Source organism: Schistocerca piceifrons, chromosome X (genome assembly GCF_021461385.2).
Source record: "Schistocerca piceifrons isolate TAMUIC-IGC-003096 chromosome X, iqSchPice1.1, whole genome shotgun sequence".
NCBI lineage: Eukaryota > Metazoa > Arthropoda > Insecta > Orthoptera > Acrididae > Schistocerca > Schistocerca piceifrons.
In genome coordinates this window covers 133,465,268-133,486,474 of record NC_060149.1, presented here as the reverse complement: position 1 = coordinate 133,486,474, position 21,207 = coordinate 133,465,268, and the positions used below count along the sequence as shown (strand labels likewise).

At 45.1% G+C, this 21,207-nt stretch overlaps 1 non-coding gene across 1 annotated transcript; it reads left to right on the top strand.

The window, feature by feature from the left end:
* The first annotated feature begins 20,785 nt into the window (after positions 1-20,785).
* On the top strand, positions 20,786-20,859 carry Trnas-cga. The gene has a single exon. It is a non-coding gene; the product is annotated as a tRNA-Ser (tRNA).
* Positions 20,860-21,207: the final 348 nt, after the last annotated feature.

Here is a 21,207-nt window from a genome sequence, read left to right as displayed (position 1 = left end):
ATCGAAAGTCCTCTACAGAAATACTGAGCCATGTGCCACTACAGCCGGCCATAGCTGCGGAAGTGTTGCTGGTGCAGGATTTTGTGCAAGAACGGATCTCTCGATTATGTCCCATGAATGTTCGATGAGTTTCACGTCTGCTAATCTGAGTGGCCAAATCATTCACTTGCACTGTCCAGAATGTTCTTCAAACCAGTCGCAAACAATTGAGGACCTGTATCATGGCGCATTGTCATCCATAAAAATTCCATCATTGTTTGGGAACATGAAACCCGTTAATGGCTGCAAATGGTCTCCAAGTAGCCAAACATAATCATTTCCAATCAATAATCGGTTCAGTTGGACCAGAGGACTCAGTCCATTCCATGTAAATACAACCCACAGCATTATGGAGCCACCACTAGCTTACAGAGTGCCTTGTTGGCAGCTTAGGTTCCTAGCTTCATGGGGTTTGCGCCATACTCGAACCCGGATATCAGCTCGTACCAGCTGAATTCGGTAATCATTTGATCAGACCAACCATCTAGGGTCCAACGGGTATGATCATGTGCCTAGGAGAGGTGTTGTAAGCAATGTCGTGCTGTTAGTAAAGGCACTCGCGTCGGTCATCTACTGTCATAGCCCACTGATGCCTGACTTTACTGCAGCCGGCCGTTGTGGCCGAGCTGCTCTAGGCGCTTCAGTCTCGAACCGCGTGACCGCTACGGACGCAGGTTCGAATCCTCCCTCGGGCATGGATGTGTGTGATGTCCTTAAGTTAGTTAGGTTGAAGTAGTTCTAAGTTCTAGGGGACTGATGACCTCAGATGTTAAGTCCCATAGTGCTCAGAGCCATTTGAACGATTTGACTTTACTGCACTGACCTAATGTATACGTTGGTCGTACGTCCCACATTGATTTCTGCGGTTATTTCATACAGTGTTGCTTGTCTATGAGCACTGACAAGGCTACGCAAACGCCATTGCTCTCGATCGTTAAGTGAAGGCCGTCGGCCACTACGTTGTTCGTGGTGTGAGGTGATGCGTGAAATTTGGTATTCTTCGCATACTGTTGACACTGTGGATCTCAGAATATTGTATTCTCAAACGATTTCTGAAATGGAACGTCCCATGCATCTAGTGCCAACTACCACTCAGCGTTCGTAGTCTGTTAGTCCCCAATGTGCAGGCCTAGTCACTTCACAAACATCTTCACATGAATCACCTGAGTACAAATGACACTTTAGGCAGTCCACTGTTGTTTTATAAGTGTGTACGCGATACTACGGCCATCTGTATATGTGCATATCGCTATTCCGTGACTTTTGTCACCTCAGTATATATCGCAGTAGACTGCTGTTTGTGATTACAGGTTGAAGTACTAACATCCATCAGTCCTAACCAAATGGAGCTGTATCCAGTGACGGAACTTGCAGACATAATTTTCGTGTTTTAGCCAGCAAATGGAAGCAGAAGAGGAGCGTAGAGATTGTACAGGACCGAATATCCTCATAGAAGACATCCAGCTCTCATAGTGTTTCCGAGACTGTTCCAACGGTTAAGTGATTCAGGGCAACTGGCACCACAGAGCAACGACCGAAGAGGTTGAAGAACTACACGGACTCCCGATGCAGTGCTTGTTACAGTGGATGAATCGCCTGCAATCAGTACTCGAATAGTTGCGCGTGAAATGAATGTTTCACAGAGCATTGTGTGACTAGTATTACGGGAGATGCAGCTACACCCGTACCACCCACCGAAAGTGCTTGCTTTGTGTCGCTAACTTCGGAGCTCGGGTCGTGTTCAGCCGGTGGTTCTTGCAGTGCCTTAAGTCGAGCCTCACTTTCCTGCGCATGTATTTTTCACGAATGAAACCTGTTTCACCAGTGACAGACTGCTAAATAGTCGCAACAGTAATGCCTGGGCCGATGAGAATCCCATACTACAGTTGTGAAGGTTGTGAAGAACCATCAACACAGATTACCAGGCAACATGTGGGCAGGCGATAGTCAATGATTACATACTAGGCCCATTTTTTCTTCCTCCCAACTTACAATTCACCAGTGTACACAGTGTTTATCAGAGACATACTACCCAGGTTCCTGGAACATACCCAATCTGTTATTCGTCAACAGATGGGGTTCTGACACGATCGAGCCCCACTTCACATTAAACTAAGAGTTTGTGGACACCTGGACCAGACATTCCTTGAAAAGTGGATGGGCATCTGATCTCACTTCACTCGATTTCTTCTTCAGGGGCCATGTTAATATTCTTGTGTATGAGACGCCTGTCGAGACTGAAGAGGATCTCCTGGTAAAAATTCTCGCTGCCTGCAGCACAGTTCAGACAACCCCAAGCGTATTAGAACGGGTACTACAGAACTTTGTGCGACAATGTCATGCCTCCATTGACAGAGACGGATGCCAATTTGAACAAATGTTGTAAATGTAGAAACTTATGCAAGTGAAGGTAATTCATTATTACTGTACTGTAAAACTGAGGATTTTCTATCTCTGAGACATTAAGTTACACGTACCGTTACCAGTCCATCAATAAGGGGGATTATTTAACGGTATTGGGGAATATTCTGTACACGTAGGGGTTCCGAGATTCGGGCCTTTAGGTTGGGTGCTAAGGCTGAACGTGAGTAGATTTTCGCTTATTCCTTCCGACTCGGTCATTTCCGGACTATGGTCTCTTACCTCAAATTGATGCATTTACTCCTCTCCATCATCTTTGAAACTTTGTAACATCATCACAGAATCACCCTGTATGCAACAGCATCATCTGTAAACAGCCTCATGGCGATTCTAATGTTATCCACTGGGTCATTAATATATACTGCAGATAGTATTGGTCCTAAAACTCTCCCTTTGGCTGAAGTCAAATTTACGTCAGATCATTTCTCTTCATTAAGAACGACCCGCTGTATTCTATCTAATAGCTAGGCACTCTTCATCCCAATCACAAAGCTGGTCTGACATTCGTAAGCTCGTATTTTTTCTTTGGGCATCAGTGAGGAAATGTATTGTACGCTTCCTAGGGGTCAAGGAACATGGCATCAAAGTGGGTGCCGATTGTGCTGCCTCCTCCATCTCGTGGACGACCAGAAACAGCTGATTTTCACGAGACCCTTTTTTAACATAGTTCATGTTGATTCGTATAGAGGATATTTTCGATCTCCAGATAGATCATAATAAGCGAGCATAAAACGTGTTCCAACATTCTTTAACGGACTGACGTCAGCACTATAAGCCTGTAGTTCTGTGCACTAGATCGACGACGTTTTTGGAAACCAGAAGTATCTGCGCCCTTTTTCCAATCGTTTGGAAAACTTAGTTCACCCAGTGACCTAGGATATATCTAAGAGAGTCAAGTTCTTTAGGATACTCAGTGTACAATCTCATAGGTTTCCCATGACGTCCAGTAGCCCTTCCTGTGTTGAGCGCTTTTGGTTCACAAGAAGAAGACATTGTGGTGCCAGTACGGTACCATTGGAGATGCAGCTTCCATATGTGTTCTTGAGGCCAACGGACATGGTGGAAGGCCTGTGACACTCTTCTGGACTCTACACAGCGATCGATGTGATCCTGCAAGTGCTCAAAAAAGGAATCAAAGCATGCTCCATGAATGCTGACTCGATTGCCGATTTCATCTTCTCCTTGAACATGTGGACCATCTGCTCCGCCTCGTCATTCGATTGTGGGTGAAACAGAGAATTAAGAAGATGTAGGTCGCAAAAAACAGTGGAAATGAATTGACCCAATTATCCTAGACAGGCCTTCGGTAGAGAAAACTTGTGCCAGCTCCTTGATTATGGGCTCCCACACTGTGAATTTCAAATGTGAATCCACATCTATGGTCCACAACGAATTTCAGAAAAGAAATGTACCGCAAAATCTGAGTAGGCATGCTCCAATGGACCTGGTGGTCGAAGTCAGACAGGTAAAACATCAGGGATGTGGCTTGTCATGGTGTGCAGTCAATATATGAGTGTGACAGGTGCTCAGTATCTTCATCGATTGCTGATCATAAAAGTGGCGACGTGCTAGAATTTTCACATGGGATGTGCACCAGTGTCCAAGACGTAATAATGGGATGATCATGGTGCGGAGCATGGATGTGGTGACCACCTAGTGGGATTGGTACTCGTGGCTTAGAGCAGGATGCCATCCTGAACAGTTAATCGATGTCTTGCATCTAAATCTATATCTATACTCTGCAAACCTTCTTACTGTGTATGGCGGAAGATACTTTATGTGTCACTATCACTTCCCCCCTTTCCTGTTCCAGTCCCGAATGGTTTGAGAAAGTACGATTTTTGTAAGCACCTATGTGGGCTCGAATTCACTAATTTTACCTCATTGTCTTTTCGAGAGATACGCGTAAGAGGAAGTAATATATTGGTTGACTCTTCTAGGCGCAGTGGCTAGCACACTGGACAGGCATTCGGGAGGACGACGGTTCAATCCCGCGTCCAGCCGTCCTGATTTAGGTTTTCCGTGATTTCCTTAAATCGCTCCAGGCAAACGCCGGGATGGTTCCTTTGAAAAGGGCACGGCCGACTTCATTCCACGTCCTTCCTTAACCCGACGAGACCAATGACCTCGCTGTCTGGTCTCCTTCCCCAAACAACCCAACCCAACTCTTCTAGGGACATAAGTTCTCGGAACTTAAACAGTAAATCACACTGTGATGCAGAACGCCTCTCTTGGAGCGTCTGCCACTGGAGATGGCTGAGCATCTGCGAGATGCTTTGGCGCTTACTCAATGAACCTGTCCTCGCACCAAGCGTCGATCCTATGTACATCTTCCTGATTTTGTTACAATTATCTAGTGTTGCAACTTCTCTGTATACAATGCCATCATCCACAAAAAGCCTCATGGAACTTCTGACGTCTTAAAGTGAACTGGTCCGACAACTCTAAGTCGGTATGTGCTGGCAGGCAGTCAGACCAGTACGTTTACACGCTTTTAATGGTTTTACGGAGTTTAATAAGTCACAGCTGCAAAATACAAATGCGAATTCTTTACAGACGAATGGAAATACTGGTAGAAGCCAACCTCGGGGAAGATCAGTTTGGATTCCGTAGAAATGTTGGGACACGTGAGGCAATACTGACCCTACGACTTACAGGGAGCGAAAGGCTATTTACAATTTGTACAGAAATCAGATGGCAGTTATAAGAGTCGAGGGACATGAAAGGGAAGCAGTGGTTGGGAAGGGAGTGAGATAGGGTTGTAGCCTCTCCCTGATGCTATTCAATCTGTATATTGAGCAAGCAGTAAAGGAAACAAAAGAAAAGTTCGGAATAGGTATTAAAATCCATGGAGAAGAAATAAAAACTTTGAGGTTCGCCGATGACATTGTAATTCTGTCAGAGACAGCAAAGGACTTGGAAGAACAGTTGAACGGAATGGACAGTGTCTTGAAAGGAGGGTATAAGATGAACATCAACAAAAGCAAAACGAGGATAATGGAATGTAGTCGAATTAAGTCGGGTGATGCTGAGGGAATCAGATTAGGAAATGAGACACTTAAAGTAGTAAAGGAGTTTTGCTATTTGGGGAGCAAAAGAACTGATGATGGTCGAAGTAGAGAGGATATAAAACGTAGACTGCCAATGGCAAGGAAAGCGTTTCTGAAGGAGAGAAATTTGTTAACATCGAGTATTGATTTAAGTATCAGGAAGTCGTTTCTGAAAGTATTTGTATGCAGTGTAGCCATATATGCAAGTGAAACATGGACGATAAATAGATTAGACAAGAAGTGAATAGAAGCTTTTGAAATGTGGTGCTACAGAAGAATGCTGAAGATTAGATGGGTAGATCACATAACTAATGAGGTGGTATTGAATAGAATTGGGGATAAGAGGAGTTTGTGGCACAACTTGACTAGAATAAGGGATCGGTTGGTAGGACATGTTCTGAGGCATCAAGGGATCACCAATTTAGTACTGGAGGGCAGCGTGGAGGGTAAAAATCGTAGAGGGAGACCAAGAGATGAATACACTAAGCAGATTCAGAAGGATGTAGGCTGCAGTAGGTACTGGGAGATGAAGAAGCTTGCACGGGATAGAGTAGCATGGAGAGGTGCATGAAACCAGTCTCAGGACTGAAGACCACAACAACAATAACAACTATTTTTTTTATTCACCCGCGATTGCTGGCACCGCTACGGGAATTTGTCTAATGTGTGACTCACTTCCATGTTGATAGGAGCTGTTTGTGGTCGAATTTGGGGTCTGGGTCCACCACAAGCCTGGAATGCGTGTCCGTGATAAAATGACGTCTAGTAAGCTGGTACACATTTTGGTAGTCATACGCAGCCGCGAACAATTACCACCAGCCTAGTCGTTGAGCTGTCTAGGCCTATGAACAAGATGGCGGAACAAACAACGCCAACAACGTCTTGCAGATTGTAGCGACGCGTACTTAATTATCATACAGAGAGGTGTGGAACTGGCCTACTGCATAAATAATTAATTGCTACACGTTCTTTCTCTATTTTCACGTAATTCTACTGGGTCTAGTTCAGGCCTCTATTTCATATACTTGATGGGGTGGTTCTGAAACATCATTTTCACTCTCTAATGAGACTGCTCCAGAACCATAATGGAACGCGTCAGTAACTAATATCAGCATTTTCTGAGAAGAGTAGAGGACTTACAGTGTTGACTGTGATGCTTTTTTGAGCGAGTGACACACATTATTGTAGGTGAGTGACCAGATAAATTTTGTTCCTTTCTTACAAAGTGTGATCAAAGGTTGCAACATCTCCGCTACATTAGGTATACACTGATAAGCCAAAAAATTATGACCACTGCCTACTGTGGCGTTGGATGCCGCCTGGTGGCGATGGGGGCACTTGACGCGGTAGCACGTGACGCTGTAGCAAAAGTATGTAAGTGGAGCAGACTCGGACAGGGAATCATTCTAGTGAAGATATGGGCCGCAAATGGGGAAATCCATTGAGATAGCGACTTTGACAAAGAGCAGATAAGACAAAAGCAGTAAGACAAAAAGAAAAACGTATCTGTCAACCAAGAATAGTTCCAATGCTGATGATTTAGCTACATACAAGGAATACTGTAAAATATTAAAAAAAGTAATTCAGGCATCTAAACAAATGCACTACGAGAAGAAGATAGCAATCTCAGGGAACAAAATAAAAACAATATGGGATATAGTGAAGGAGGAGACTGGTAGAACCAGAAAGGAACAGGAGCAAATAGCATTAAGGGTAGATGACACATTACTAACCGATGGGCATAGTGTGGCAAATCTATTTAACAAGTACTTTATATCCGTTACCGATAGAATGGGATTGTCAGTATCAGTAAACAATGCCCTTGAATATCTGAAACTAGCCTTTACAAATAGCTTCAGGTACATGAATATGTCACTCACTTCACCAAAAGAAATAACTTCCACAATAAAATCTTTAAAAACAAAGCATTCTAGTGGTTACGATGAAATATCAACAAAGTTAATTAAGGCATGTTCTTGTGGGTTTAGTACAATTCTAAGTTACTTGTGTAACCAGTCAATTATAACTGGGACATTTCCTGACTGGCTAAAATATGCAGATGTTAAGCCTCTATTCAAGAAAGGGGATAAAGAGATACCATCAAACTACAGACCGATTTCACTTTTGCCACCATTCTCAAAAATTTTAGAAAAAGTGATGTACAGACAGCTTCTCAACCATCTGACCACAAATAACATATTATCAAGAACAGAGTTTGGATTTCTGAACGATTCTGATACCGAGAAGGCTATTTACACCTAAAGTGAAAATGTACTTAATTCATTAAATAACAAATTACAAGCAGCAGGTATTTTCTGTGATTTGTTAAAGGCATTTGATTGTGTGAACCACACCATCCTTTTAAATAAATTAGAATTTTATGGTGTCACGGGCAGTGCTGCAAAATGGTTCAAGTCATACCTCGCTAACAGGAAACAAATGGTGTCAGTGCAAGGGACTAGTGAATTAAGTCACCAGTCATCATCAGAATGGGAAGAAATTACATGTGGTGTCTCACAAGGATCCATCTTAGGGCCATTGCTTTTTCTTGTGTACATTAATGATCTCTCATCAGTTACACTGCCAGAAGCAGAGTCCGTTTTGTTTGCAGATGACACAAGTATTGCAATAAATAGTATGTCGAGTGTAGTTCTAGAAATATCTGCTAATGATATTTTCATGGATATTAATAAATGGTTTAACGCCAACTCACTGACATTTAACTTCGAAAAGACTCACTATATGCAGTTCAGAACCTGTAAGAGGTTTCCACCCAGCATATGCATAAAGTAGAAGAGGAGCAGATAGAAGAGGTTGACAGTCTTAAATTCCTGGGATTACAACTTGATAATAAATTCAGTTTGGAGGAGCACACCACAGAACTGCAGAAACGCCTTAACAAATCTGTATTTGCAATTCGAGTGTTAGCAGACATAGGCGACATAAAAATGAAAAAGCTTGCATACTTTGCCTACATTCATTCCATAATGTCATATGGTATAATATTTTGGGGTAAATCTACAAGTCAAACAAAAGTTTTCAGAGTCCAAAAGCATGTAATACGTATTATTTGTGGAGTAAATTCACGGAAGTCCTGTAGAAACATCTTCAAAGAACTGGGTATACTAACTACTGCCTCTCAATATATTTACTCCTTAATGAAATTTGTCCTAAATAATATATCTCTTTTTCCAACAAACAGTTCAGTTCATACATACGATACCAGGAACAAAAATGATCTGCAGAAGGACTTAAAAGCACTTACTTTAGTTCAAAAAGGGGTCCACTACTCAGGAACACCCATCTTCAATAATATGCCAGCACAAATAAAAAATTTAGTTACAAATAAAGATCAGTTTAAAAGGAGTCTGAAAGACTTACTAGTGGCCAACTCCTTCTACCCCATTGACGAATTTTTTGATAGAAACAAATGATGTATTGTATATACTCAAACCATTAGTATTGTCATTTCAGCTTAAAAAATGATGTATTGTATATACTCATACTATTAGTATTGTTATTTCAGCTTAAAAAGAATTGACATGTTCCACATCCACGAGGATCTCCTTAGCACGGATCTATGGAACGAAAAACTAATCTAATCTAATCTATTATACAGAGCCTATGAAGGAGTATCTCGAAAACAGCGAAGCTGGTCGAAAGTTCACGTGCTACTGTCGTCAGCATCTACTGAAAGAGGTAGAAAGATAGTAAAACTACCACTAGGCACTAAATGATTGGACTTCCACTACTCTTCATAGACCGTGGTGTTCGGTGGCTTGTCTGTTATGTGAAGTAGGATAGACTGTGATCGATGGTATATATGCCGAAAGAGCGCAGTGGTGATGCACACACAATTGTTTCGGACCACACCGTTCATCGTACATCGCTGAACATGGAGCTCCGCAGCAGATCAGCCCTACGCATTCACATGTTGACCCAACGACATCGTTAATTAATACTGATACGGGCGCAGGACCATCGGGATTCGACCGTCGATCAATGGAAACGTGTCGGCTCTTCGGGTGAATCACATTTTTGCTACACTATGTCGATGGTCGTCGTCACAAAAGCCTTCATCGAGGTGAACGGCGGCTCGAAACATGCATCGCGCCACGGACGCAGGTTGATGGGAGCAGTATTTTGCGATGGGAGACGTTCTCCTGCGCTTCCATGGGACCTGTGGTAGTAATCGAAGACACGCTGACAGCTGCGAACCACCTGCATCCTTTCATGCTTGATGTATTTCCCGACGGTGGTGTCATATTTCAGCAGTATAACTGTCCGTGTCCCGGAGCCATAACCGTGCTACAGTAGTCTGAGAAGCATTATAGTGGACTCACGTTCATATCTCGGCGGTCAGACTCACATGATGTAAATCTTATTGAACCCATCTGGATAGCTATCTGGTGCCATCACCGCGCACACAAATCAGTGGCCCGTTCTTTACGCGATTTACATGACCAGTGCGTAGACATCTTATACCACATACCGCCACAAACCTGCCAACAAACTGTCGGATCACTAATGCACAGAATCGGTGGTGTATTTCCTTCCAAAGACGGACAAACAAGCCATAAAGTAGGTGGTCATAATGTTTTGGCTCATCGATGTAAATCTGCCGTAATAGTTTACTTCCCCATCAATAACTGAAATTTCTTCAAATTATTGTGAGGTGGCGTGGAATTAATGGCCTGTACATATTGTTGTGTAGTGAGGCTGTCCTATTTACTGATGGTGAACCCCAAATATTCTAGAGATGGCCGAAAAACTGGCATAAGTTTAACGAATTTCAAGCTTACATTCTGTAAGTTGTTGAATAGACTGTGGAGGCTTTGCACGTAATCTTCTGTGTTAGCTCCAGTGGCAATGATGTCATCTTGACAAATGCAACATGCGGGGATTGAACGTGATAGTCTGTGTTGGCTCCAATGACAATGACATCATCTTGATAAATGCAACTTGCGTGGATTTTGCTAATCAAATGCTCTAGGTAATGCTAAAAAATAGCTAGGAGCTGAGTATTCCAAAAGGGATCTTTTTCAGTGAATCCGTATTGGTTTCCTGTGTCACATAGGATCTCATCACTTGCGTATAGAGCGCTATGTGTAACTACTGTTCCATAAACTTACACAATAGATTTCACGAGTACATCGCCTTGAGTCCCCTGAATTCATTCGATGTGTACTATCATTCCTATTTAATAACTAATTTGCTGGAGTAGCACTCTACAAAACTAATTTTGTACATAGTTTTCTTTATCAACCCACCACAATTTCACAGAATCCTCCCAGTAAATCTGCCTTCCATCCACACCACTAACAATAATTTCACGTGTTCTTTCAATTCATATCAGTTCGCATTAATATCACTTCTAGATGTTTAAACGGTGTGACATGCTTTAGAAGCATTACACTAATCTCATAATCATATACTATTGGGTTATTTATTATTGGATTTATCTTACATTTTTTCGCGTTTACAGAGGACAGTCATTTATTGCACCAAGTGATATACTGCCTAATTTGTTCCGCGTTTTCTTATGTTACCACTCCGCAGGCAACAGTACTGTCAGAAAATAATCTGAGTAGTGTTCAAGACCCCATCCGATAAACTTGTTATGTATAATGAGAACATTGGCATACCCAATGTCAGTTTCACTTCAGCTGGGCCTTCCTGTCTAGTGCTGGTTCCTATTACTCAGACAGTGTATGAATCAATCAAATATTTGTGAAGATACTGTATTCGATCTCATCTTGGTTCTCCTCTACCTTGTCTCATGTTTTCCATGGAGTCGGCATTGTCATTTGAAGGCAACCAGTGGCTCATGCCACAACTCCCTCCCCTTCCCATCCACCCCCAGCCAGGATGGAATCTTCAGTACCCCATCTGTCTACATTTATAGTAAATCTATGTTCAAGTGTGAGAATGTTTTCTAAATGTTTGCATGGTGTGTGTCTGAGGCGGGACTTGGGCACTAGGCCAGCAATCATTTAGTTGGATGTGCGAAACCGCCTAAAAACCACATCCAGGCTGGCCGGCTCACCAGCACTCGTCGTTAATCCTCAAGGCAAATTCAATCCAGAACAGGCTCGCCTCCCCGTATCCCGGAAGCGACGTGTTAACGCGCCGGGCTATCCGGGTGTGTCGATCATATCCTTATTATCAGTCGACAGTCTGGCACAGTATCGAAAACGTTTCTCGAATCTACCTGTTCACTTACATCTGCTACCTAAAAGATATGGTATGTAAAAAAACCTGAGCAGTGTTTCAGTGCTGCATATTTCCTGAACCTATACTGGTTCTTCAAAATTGTTCAAATGTGTGTGACTTCTTAAGGGACCAAATTGCCGAGGTCATCAGTCCCTAAACTTACACACTACTTAAACTAACATATGCTAAGAACTACACACACACCCATGTCCGAGGGAGGACTCGTGAACCTCCGGCGGAAGGGGACGTGCAATCCGTCACATGGCGCGTCAAACCACTCGGTCGCTCCACACTGCCACTGATTCTTCGACAAAAGCTTCTTTTCCTCCAGGAACAATGTAATATTCGAGACTACAAAATGCACTAGGATCATGCAAGCAAAGTGTTTAGGTGTGCTGACCTGTAATTCCATGCATCCATTCTTCGATTTTTTTATGGTGACATTGTGACCTTACCAATCTATGTATTCATATAGCTCACGTAAAAATCATTCATAAAATGTGTAGCCTATTTTAAAGTTAATTGGCTATGCTGGTGTCTAGGGTAAGGCCATTACTTGTTGTATTCCCAGATTACTGTTTTACGAAGTTCCTGACGATTGACTAAATTGCAGCTAAGATACACTCCTGGAAATTGAAATAAGAACACCGTGAATTCATTGTCCCAGGAAGGGGAAACTTTATTGACACATTCCTGGGGTCAGATACATCACATGATCACACTGACAGAACCACAGGCACATAGACACAGGCAACAGAGCATGCACAATGTCGGCACTAGTACAGTGTATATCCACCTTTCGCAGCAATGCAGGCTGCTATTCTCCCATGGAGACGATCGTAGAGATGCTGGATGTAGTCCTGTGGAACCGCTTGCCATGCCATTTCCACCTGGCGCCTCAGTTGGACCAGCGTTCGTGCTGGACGTGCAGACCGCGTGAGACGACGCTTCATCCAGTCCCAAACATGCTCAATGGGGGACAGATCCGGAGATCTCGCTGGCCAGGGTAGTTGACTTACACCTTCTAGAGCACGTTAGGTGGCACGGGATACATGCGGACGTGCATTGTCCTGTTGGAACAGCAAGTTCCCTTGCCGGTCTAGGAATGGTAGAACGATGGGTTCGATGACGGTTTGGATGTACCGTGCACTATTCAGTGTCCCCTCGACGATCGCCAGTGGTGTACGGCCAGTGTAGGAGATCGCTCCCCACACCATGATGCCGGGTGTTGGCCCTGTGTGCCTCGGTCGTATGCAGTCCTGATTGTGGCGCTCACCTGCACGGCGCCAAACACGCATACGACCATCATTGGCACCAAGGCAGAAGCGACTCTCATCGCTGAAGACGACACGTCTCCATTCGTCTCTCCATTCACGCCTGTCGCGACACCACTGGAGGCGGGCTGCACGATGTTGGGGCGTGAGCGGAAGACGGCCTAACGGTGTGCGGGACCGTAGCCCAGCTTCATGGAGACGGTTGCGAATGGTCCTCGCCGATACCCCAGGAGCAACAGTGTCCCTAATTTGCTGGGAAGTGGCGGTGCGGTCCCCTACGGCACTGCGTAGGATCCTACGGTCTTGGCGTGCATCCGTGCGTCGCTGCGGTCCTGTCCCAGGTCGACGGGCACGTGCACCTTCCGCCGACCACTGGCGACAACATCGATGTACTGTGGAGACCTCACGCCCCACGTGTTGAGCAATTCGGCGGTACGTCCACCCGGCCTCCCGCATGCCCACTATACGCCCTCGCTCAAAGTCCGTCAACTGCACATACGGTTCACGTCCACGCTGTCGCGGCATGCTACCAGTGTTAAAGACTCCGATGGAGCTCCGGATGCAACGGCAAACTGGCTGACACTGACGGCGGCGGTGCACAAATGCTGCGCAGCTAGCGCCATTCGACGGCCAACACCGCGGTTCCTGGTGTGTCCGCTGTGCCATGCGTGTGATCATTGCTTGTACAGCCCTCTCGCAGTGTCCGGAGCAAGTATGGTGGGTCTGACACACCGGTGTCAATGTGTTCTTTTTTCCATTTCCAGGAGTGTATAACTGGAAAATTAAAGGTATCATTAACACAACGTGGCTTAGGAAATAAAAAATTTTATTTTACCCTTACTTAATTCTGTTAGTGTAACTACAGATTGGTCCATGAGCTCGAGCAATAATTAATTAAGTCGTGAGCACCACACTGCTGTACGGAATTAAAGTGCACCAAATCTACTTTGTAACACCTGCATAAGTCCACGTATTCTTGCAGAAATTTTGCGAGTTCTTAGACCTTTTACGTTAAAACTTTAAAACACTTTTGATAGTGAATAACACACTATACGTCCACTGAGTTCTGCCTCGGCAAGCTCGTGTAACTTGAGTTACACTCTACTAAAATTACGGTTCGGTAGTTTTGGTACACTACATAAATGACGTAGTAAATGGTAGGATTATCGGTAGCGAAAGAAAACAAATGTATCTCTAAGAAAGAAAACGGGAGTCGGCTACTTTTCTTTGTTTTTTGTTTGTTTGGTTGCTGTTTGTTTTGCATACAATTAGAACCGCATATAATTCAGTGTTAGTCTATTGTGGTCTTTGTGTCCTTACAGAACATAAATTGCATATTATAAACAATAAAAATTACTTGTTCGCATAACTCCTGTTTTTTTATGTTACGAAAGAAATTGGTTTTGTTGCAAGTACAGTTTACATGCAGAAACATAAAAATATACGTACAATTATTGTTGTTATTTTGTACTCAATAGAACATCGACGAAGCATTGTCTGGTACATTTTTGTATTGTGGTTTCTTTATTTTACGTTTTTGTTGAGGAAATTGCGTTTACTACGTTATATTATAAATCTATGTTGTTTTCTTCAGTTTCACTAGAACATCCCTCTGTTTAATGATACAAATCAACAATTTTCGAATAAGACCTGAATTAAACATTGACAACATCAATTTTGCTATAAATAGTGTTTGCTCTTAAGTAACAAACAGGAGGATAACTACGTCGAACAAAAATGTTGCGTTTGTATGTCCTCACTCGGTTTCTAGACGGTCTACCCCTTCCAATTTTAGGGGAATCTAGTAAGACGCTTTTGCATATTGAAGAAAGTGGTCGAACGTGCCTATGACTGCGTATGGCATTCCAGTCTCCTCTTCAAGCTCCAAACCTTCGCCCTTCCAATTAACTACGTCCGTCTGATCGGCTCCTTTCTCTCCCACCGTCCTTCCTACGTCACCATCCATAACACGGATACCTACACCTTTTTTCCCCCCGCCGGTGTGGTCCAAGGCTCCGTCCTCTCCCCCCTTCTGTACCTTTTGTATACGGCGGACATGCCGCCGCCGTCACCCCCCGTCCACCTTCTCCAGTTTGCCGATGACACCGCCTTCCTTGCCCTCATCCCCACCCTGCAGCATTCCCAACACCTTCTCCAATCCCATCTTGACCAGTTCACTGCTTGGTGCAACCAGTGGTTGCTCAAGGTCAATCCCTTCAAAACCCAGGCGATCATTGTAGGCAAAACCACCCCTTCCTTCTGCCTCCTTGATTTCTATCTAACCATCTATGGCCGTCCTATCGCCCTCACCCCCACCCTTAAGTACCTTGGTGTCACCCTCGACCGTCGCCTCTTCTAGACCCCCCATCTCTGGACAATCCAAGCCAAGGCACGCTCCCAACTCCATCTCCTCAAGCTCCTTTCCAGCCGTACGTGGGGTCTGGACCCCTCCACCATCCTCCGCACCTATAAATCCCTCATTCTCTCTATCCTTTGTTACGCCCATCTTGCCTGGATCTCCGCCCCCCCTCCCCCCCACCTTTTACAAATCCCTTCAGATCCTTGAACGCCATGCTCTCCGCCTCACCTATCGCATCTGTCTCTCCTTCCCCACGCAGACCCTGTACGACCTCATTCCGTTCCCCCAGCTCCTCCTTTTCCTTGAAAGGATACAGGTCCTCTACACCTCCTGTAAACTCAATCCTCCTCACTCACTTGTCTCCCCCATCCTCTCCCACCCCCGCCCGCTGCCGCGCCTGTATTCCCATGTCCCACCTGTTCTCCATCTCTCACCCTCCTTACCCTCTCCCAAGGTGGCTTCCACCAGCTCCCCCTCCCTGATGATGCCCTCCTCCCCTTCATCTACCCCTCCTACCAACTTTGATCCTCCCTCCCTCTTCCTGTGTTTGTTCATTTGGGCACCCTCCCTCCCTTCTCTCCCCCCTCCCACCCCCCTCTGTTTCTCCTCACTCCTCCCCTGGGCTTCCCCTCCCCTGTCCCTCTACTCCTCCTCCCATCTCCTCAGCCATTGGCATCTTTGTTCTCCCCTCTTCCTCCCCCCCTCACCCTTCTTCCCCTCTTGGGAGGTCCCCAGACTCGCACACGCTTCTTGGACATTCGCGCGCCGGAGATCATCGCCATTAGTGTCTCGTGTGTGCCGTCGTGTTTAGTGTTCAGTGTTCACCGTCACACTCCATCGTTCACCTGTGCCATCGACATCTTCCGTGTTTGTGCGTCGTGTCAACAGTTTGTAGTGTGGATTATCGTCGACTGTGAACGGCTCCGTGTTTGTATTTATGTGTCTACTGTTTTATTACCCACCATTATGTAACTTATGTGTATTCTCTCTGTTGCTTTCTCATTGTCTATTCTATGGCTGAAGAGCAGCGTAGCATGCTGCTGACAGCCTGCCCGTTATACAGGTTTTAAAATAACAATAAAGAAAAAAAAAAGAAGAAAGTGGTCGTTATGAGGTAACGTGCAACAGGTATGCAACGCACCTAACATACAGGTAATGCGGGTACGACCTTAACTGACCAAAGTTACTAGGAAAACTACCACAGTCAACGCTTACTTATGATAATCTACAGCAGTCTACAGTACATAGAACTATACGTATAAGCCGTTGTCCTAGACCAGTAAGTCCATTGCCTTTAAATAGCCTTCCATCAGCCGTTGCAAAACTAACTAAATGCATATACTGTACATGTTACAGCTAAAAACTATACGTGTAAAAATGTTACGTAATATATGGGAACTGGGTTTTTATGAGTAAATCTTGCATAGGATCTTTCGTCGGTTGTGCGCCGATTTTTCAACGAATAAAAATTATGTTAAACTTATCGTTACCGCAAGTATTATGCATCAGTTTCACCAGATTTTGCTTGCTGACATGCGCTATCTTCGCTGGGGTACTTACTTGTTTGCATCTCACCATGATAAACTGGTTGTTGTTGTTGTTGTTTTCTTGTTTGTTAATTTGTTTAGGGTGCTTAATATTGTGATTATCAGCCTCCTCACAATCACTGCATGGGAGAAATACGTTTAAAGCAAATAAAATACTGCCATAGTATACGCTACATTAGATGTCATTCGCTCTCTCGCACTGTTTCACACATTAGGACACACTGTCACTCTTAAAGGTAGAAAAGTGAAAACTGACTGGAGACAGAGTATGAAAATATTGTTACCAGTCCAGAAAATCCACAGAACAGCAAGTCCGGAAAAGTTGTCTGGCTTATCACTAACATAATAACTGGATGAACCAACATCCTCAACATGCACTAAAATTTTCTGCATACTCATAACAGCGTAAGCAGGTCAGACAAAATACAAAATCGTAGAACACGTGCAACATCCATCTCATCAACACTTAAAATTGAGGGAAGATCCGCTAATAAACTGGCTTTTGCCCTCCCATCATTATATGAGGATTGGAACTTAAACAGTGGCTACTATTTATTCATAACCGATACGAAAGAGTTACACGTTTGCACCTGTTACTGTCCTTCAAAGTAGTCACCAGCGTTGTGTAGAGCCCGTTGCCAGCGATGTGGAGGGCCTAGTGTACCGTTAGCAGAGCCAGTTCTGTTGATGGTGCGAACAGAGCGGTCTACTCCCTGTCGTATCTCTCGAACAGTTCTGAAGCGAAGGCCACGAACTGGTTCCTTTATCTTCGGTATCAAATCAAAGTCACAAGGACTTAAGTCCTGGGAGTATGGTGGATGATACTGTACTTCCCAGTCCCATCGCCCGAACAGAGCAGCCACAGCTTGCGCTGTATGCGCCTGCGCATTATCATGCAAAATGATGGGTGGGTTGCGCAGAAAGTGTCGCCGCTTCTTTCGCAAAGCTGGTCAAAGGTGATGCTCCAAAAACGAACAGTAAAACTGTGCATTGACGGTCTGCCGTGGTGGAACGTAATGCGTTTGGATAACACCTTCACAGTCGTACACGAAAATCACCGTAACTTTCACCATACTGGGGCTCTGACGCACTTACGACTTTCGCGGCGACCCATAACGACGACATTCGTTGGATTGGGGTTTCAGTTATGGTTCGTAGGATGTGGCCCATGTCTCATCCAGTGTTACGATACGACGTAAGAAAGCCTCCCCTTCAAGCTCATAGCGCTCCAAGTGCGTCTGAGCAGCATCGTAACGCAACTAGTTCTGCATTTCCGTCAAGTCATGCGAAACCCATCGTGATGCTATTTTTCGCATGCCCAGGCGTTCCTTCAGGATGCAAAGCACAGTCGTATACGCTAATCCGGTTTCGTGGGTGAGCCCACGAATCGTATGGCGTTGATCACTGTCCACTAACGCGGCAACAGTATGCACTTCTTCTTCAGAGACGCTAGCACGACCTGCCCGATGCATGTCTGCCACAGTTTGCCGCCCTTCGTTGAAGGCTTTTACCAAACGTGCCACTGTTCTGTACGGCAATGCCGATTCCCCGCACGCCTCTTGAAGACCTTGATGACACTGTCGAGCTGTACAACCTCTGGCACATTCAGTCTTGATCCAACTCCGTTGTTCCTGGTTCGAAAACGTAGTGACCCCGTTACGTTAGACCGCTCGCTCACAAGTGACTGTGTATCCCTCGATTGTGCGCACACCGGTGACGTGGGACGGGCGAACCCCATTTGCTCGGAAGTAAGGTAAGTATGTCAACAACGTGTGCTATCAGCGACAATAGTAGATTCTATTGCACAGTGTCTCTACTGAAGTGTTCCCACTATTTAAGTCCTAGTTTACGTATAAACTAGATTCATTTACACTACTGGCCATTAAACTTGCTACACCACGAAGATGACGTGCTACAGACGCGAAATTTAACCGACGGCAAGAAGATGCTGTGATATGCAAATGATTAGCTTTTCACAGCTTTCACACAAGGTTGGCGCCGGTGGCGACACCTACAACGTGCTGACATGAGGAAAGTTTCCAACCGATTTTCATACACAAACAGCAGTTGACCGGCGATGCCTGGTGAAACGTCGTTGTGATGCCTCGTGTTAGGAGGAGAAATGCTTACCATCACGTTTCCGACTTTGAGAAAGGTCGGATTGTAGCCTATCACGATTGCGGTTTATCGTATCGCGACATTGCCGCTCGCGTTGGTCGAGATCCAATGACTGTTAGCAGAATATGGAATCGGTAGGTTCAGGAGGGTAATACGGAACGTCGTGCTGGATCCCAACGGCCTCGTATCACTAGCAGTCGAGATAAAAGGCATCTTATGCGCATGGCTGCAACGGATCGTGCAGCCACGTCTCTATTCCTGAGTCAACAGATGGGGACGTTTGTAAGACAACATCCATCTGCACGAACAGTTCGACGACGTTTACAGCAGCATGGACTATCAGCTCGGAGACCATGGGTGAGGTTGCCCTTGACGCTGCATCACAGACAGGAGCGCCTGCTATGGTGTACTCAACGACGAACCTAGGTGCACGAATGGCAAAAAGTCAATTTTTCGGATGAATCCAGGTTCTCTTTACAGACTCATGATGGTCGCTTCCGTGTTTGGCGACATCGAGGTGAACGCACATTGGAAGTGTGTATTCGTCATCGCCATACTGGCGTATCACCCGGCGTGATGGTATGGGGTGCCATTGGTTACACATCTCGGTCACCTCTCGTTCGCGTTGACGGAACTTTGAACAGTGGACGTTACATTTCAGATGTGTTACGACCCGTGGCTCTACCCTTCATTCGATCACTGCGAAACCCTACATTTCAGCAGGATAATGCACGAGCGCATGTTGCAGGTCCTGTACGGGCCTTTCTGGATACAGAAAATGTTCGACTGCTGCCCTGGCCAGCACATTCTCCAGATCTCTCACCAACTGAAAACGTCTGGTCAATGGTGGACGAGCATGTGGCTCGTCACAATACGCCAGTCACTGCTCTTGATGAACTGTGGTATCGTGTTGAAGCTGCATGGGCAGCTGTACCTGCACGTGCCATCCAAGCTCTGTTTGACTCAATGCCCAGGCGTATCAAGGCCGTTATTACGGCCAGAGGTGGTTGTTCTGGGTACTGATTTCTCAGGATCTATGCACCCAAACTGCGTGAAAATGTAATCACAGGTCAGTTCTAGTATAATATATTTGTCCAATGAATACCCGTTTACCATCTGCATTTGTTCTTGGTGTAGCAATTTTAATGACCAGTAGTGTACAATGTGGCGAACTGTAATCAGCATGACACATGCATGACAAACGAGTGGTTCTTCACATCTGAGAAGGAAACTATGTGTCAGGGGGCTTGGAAAGAGGTGCTAAGCAGACTTCATCACTTCTGTCTCCAGAAGAAAGTGCGCTCTGGCCCTATAGCCCCTTTCATTGACCTTTTATTGGCTTAGCCACAGCCATGTCTCCGCAGTATCCTTTCTTTCAGGAGTGCTAGTTCTGCAAGGTTCGCAGGAGAGCTTCTGTAAAGTTTGGAAGGTAGGAGACGAGATACTGGCAGAAGTAAAGCTGTAAGGGCCGGCCGTGAGTCGTGTTTCGGTAGCTCAGATGGTCAAAGGTCCCGAGTTCGAGTCTCGGTCGGCGCACACAGTTTTAATCTGCCAGGAAGTTTCATATCAGCGCACACTCCGCTGCAGAGTGAAAATCTCATTCTGGAAACATCCCTCAGGCTGTGGCTAAGCCATGTCTCCGCAGTATCCTTTCTTTCAGGAGTGCTAGTTCTGCAAGGTTCGCAGGAGAGCTTCTGTAAAGTTTGGAAGGTAGGAGACGAGATATTGGCAGAAGTAAAGCTGTGAGGGCCGGGCGTGAGTCGTGCTTCGGTGGCTCAGATGGTAGAGCACTTGCCCGCGAAAGGCAAAGGTCCCGAGTTCGAGTCTCGGTCGGTGCACACAGTTTTAACCTGCCAGGAAGTCCATATCAGCGCACACTCCGCTGCAGAGTGAAAATCTCATTCTGTAAGCTCTTTTTACCAGTGTGCATAGGACCCCTTTGCGTTGGTACCATAGATGACAAATTGATGTATGAAGATATCGGTCCGTATGCGTGGGATCGCCATAGGTGTTCAAATGATTCAAATGGCTCTAAGCAATATCGAACTTAACATCTGAGGTCATCAGTCCCCTAGACTTAGAACTACTTAAACCTAACTAACCTAAGGACATCACATACATCCATGCCCCAGACAGGATTCGAACCTGCGACCACAGCAGCCGCGTGGTTCCAGACTGAAGTGCCT